Source organism: Lolium perenne, chromosome 3 (assembly GCF_019359855.2).
Source record: "Lolium perenne isolate Kyuss_39 chromosome 3, Kyuss_2.0, whole genome shotgun sequence".
Classification (NCBI taxonomy): domain Eukaryota; kingdom Viridiplantae; phylum Streptophyta; class Magnoliopsida; order Poales; family Poaceae; genus Lolium; species Lolium perenne.
Window position 1 is genome coordinate 334,249,183 of NC_067246.2, and position 3,146 is coordinate 334,252,328.

The following is a 3,146-nucleotide window of genomic DNA, read 5'->3' on the forward strand; positions in this document are numbered from 1 at the left end:
ATAAAGTAAAACTAGCAACTATTTTTTTTGTATTTTGATTTAGTGCAGCAAACAAAGTAGTAAATAAAACTAAGCAAGACAAAAACAAAGTAAAGAGATTGAGAAGTGGAGACTCCCCTTGCAGCGTGTCTTGTTCTCCCCGGCAACGGCGCCAGAAATTTGCTTGATGCGTGTGGTTGACACGTCCGTTGGGAACCCCAAGAGGAAGGTGTGATGCGCACAGCGGCAAGTTTCCCTCAGTAAGAAACCAAGGTTTAATCGAACCAGTAGGAGTCAAGAAGCACGTTGAAGGTTGATGGCGGCGGGATGTAGTGCGGCGCAACACCAGAGATTCCGGCGCCAACGTGGAACCTGCACAACACAACCAAAGTACTTTGCCCCAACGAAACAGTGAGGTTGTCAATCTCACCGGCTTGCTGTAACAAAGGATTAACCGTATTGTGTGGAAGATGATTGTTTGCGAAAACGGTAGAAACGATATTACAGTAGATTGTATTTCAGTATAGAGAATTGGACCGGGGTCCACAGTTCAGTAGAGGTGTCTCTCCCATAAGATAAACAGCATGTTGGGTGAACAAATTACAGTTGGGCAATTGACAAATAAAGAGGGCATGACCATGCACATACATATTATGATGAGTATAGTGAGATTTAATTGGGCATTACGACAAAGTACATAGACCGCCATCCAGCATGCATCTATGCCTAAAAAGTCCACCTTCAGGTTATCATCCAAACCCCCTCCAGTATTAAGTTGCTAACAACAGACAATTGCATTAAGTATTGCGCGTAATGTAATCAGTGACTACATCCTTGAACATAGCACCAATGTTTTATCCCTAGTGGCAACATCACATCCATAACCTTAGAGGTTCTTGTCACCCCTCCAGATTCACGGAGACATGAACCCACTATCGAGCATAAATACTCCCTCTTGGAGTTACTAGCATCAACTTGGCCAGAGCATCTACTAATAACGGAGAGCATGCAAGATCATAAATAACACATCTTTTATCTCTAAATAGGAGTCCCCCACTAGCTGATTTTGCTGCATTCTGGTGTGTCCACGTCGCCCTTAATTCAGCCCCGTGATGAGTCATTTGCGTTTCTGGCGTTTCATTCACGTGGGCTGGAGATCCATTTTTTTGCTGCGTAGGCTGGGCTGTACTGGAAGCAATGCATATAGATGGGCTATACTGGACGCAATGCCCCTAAATGGGCTGGATGAGACATGTCCCTTTTACGAAGCATTTTTCTTTGCAGTTTCCGATTTAGTTCGCTCCCCGTTCATGTAGAAAAAAGTGCCGGCCATGTTTCCCTGGTAGTGCTCGCCGCCGCCGTGACTTCATGGCCACAAATGCTCCCCACAACGACCTATGGCCTCCCAGCATTCACCAACCATCATTGCCTCTTCAAATTCCCAAGAAACTGAGCCGCCGCCTTCAAGTTTAAAAAGCCAGCCGTGTTGCCATGAACAGCCAGCGCCCCGCCTGCTCAAATCGCCATCTATGGCACCGGTCTTCTCTTGGGTAGGTGTTCCTCCAGATTTTCTTTCTCCCTTTCTATTTTTATCACCTCACCGGTGTTTATCAATCTGGTAGGTAGCACTTCCGCTTGAAAGCTACTTGACATTTTGCCTCCCCCTCTATTTGATTGAATTTTTATTGGATTATGCGTACTGCTCACTCAAGCCCACTGATTTAATTGGGTTTCGATTGGATTGTGAATCTTGGCCGCTCAAGCAAGAAGAAAAAGGTTGTCATCATGTGTTTGGCATACAGCAGTACCTGCTTGGAGGTACACAAGTTTTCATCTCTTAATTTACATTGAATCAGCAGATGCATCTTCAATTTTTTTTTACATGTATTTTTTCCGTTGAGCGCCCCCTGGAATTCATTTGTTACATTGGAATTTGTTCACCTGAAATTTTCCATCAAACTCATTTGTTAAAACAGATTGCCTAGAGACCAAAATATAACTCTATAGGCCAATATCTGGGTGCAGGTTGCAAAGATGGATAACCCGAAAGTTCTGAAAACCCCGCGAGCCATCAAGGTAGGCATTCAGTCACAACCTGTCATCACTCCTGAACCAAACAAAAGACGAACGATTTCACAGTAAATCGTACAATTTTTCACAAATGAATTTTTTGATGCTGCAGTGGAGGAGGGTAGATCTTCCAGAGTGACAAACAACAGAAGCAGAGTTTGTGCGTCTTCTCATATCACATACAACCAAACATCGCATTCGCCATTTTTTATTTTTATCCTCAAACAGCATTTCAGGCAACAATTCTGCAGCAGACATCTAAGAAGGCAAGAGGATAAACAATGAAAGAATTATCCAAGTTTTTAGTACAGTATATCACAATCCTGAACACAGTAATTATATTTCTAATGATGCTGATTTCTTAACCACCTGCAGGGTATCATCAACCACGCATGCTGATATCTAAGGAGTGCACTGGCTCCTACCTAAATTTGTTATATTGTTGCCTGTATACAGAGTAACCGATCGCTAGATTGGTCAGCTTCTTTTGTGATCCAGAATATATCAGGATGATCCAAGGAATGTCTGCATGAATAAATACTAAGCATTGTCTCTTTTGGGCAGTTTTAGTTTGCTCCCTTACCATGCCGAATCCTTCATGTATTGTTTACATGTTAATGGTAATCTCTATCGATATTTGTAACACTGATGGAGTGATGGCAGACCATGCGGCTACAAGGCAAAATTACTCTCTTTTCTGTGTATTAGCAATTTCCTCAAGTCGCTACCCTAATTTTTAAGATGTAAATTCTTTAAGAAATATTAAGATGCACATTTTTAGATGAATATGTATGTGTTCATCGAACATATAATTTTCAGATGAAATCAAAAATTCTACTGCTATATTATAACTATGCTCCTCTGCTATAGTTTAACAGCTTTGTGTGCCTTGGCATCCTGAGCTTTGGTGTGTGCAGAACAGAAGTAGGATTGTGTTTCTTCCAGCAAAACAAATAAACCGCTGCCAGTTATAACAATATATAAATTAATCAGTACTAATTCACAAAAACTTTCTCTGATAACTTTTTAACAAGCATCCATTTCAATGGAAATGGAATAACCACTTGAAGAATGAAAGGCAGCAGAACATGCCTCTA

The 3,146-nt window shown here is 41.6% G+C and overlaps 1 long non-coding RNA gene across 1 annotated transcript; it reads left to right on the top strand.

Moving 5' to 3' along the window:
* Positions 1–1,307: 1,307 nt before the first annotated feature.
* LOC127338919 (uncharacterized) lies at positions 1,308–2,415 on the top strand. The gene is made up of 3 exons (XR_011754394.1): positions 1,308–1,797; positions 2,005–2,055; positions 2,162–2,415. It is a non-coding gene; the product is annotated as an uncharacterized lncRNA (long non-coding RNA).
* Positions 2,416–3,146: the final 731 nt, after the last annotated feature.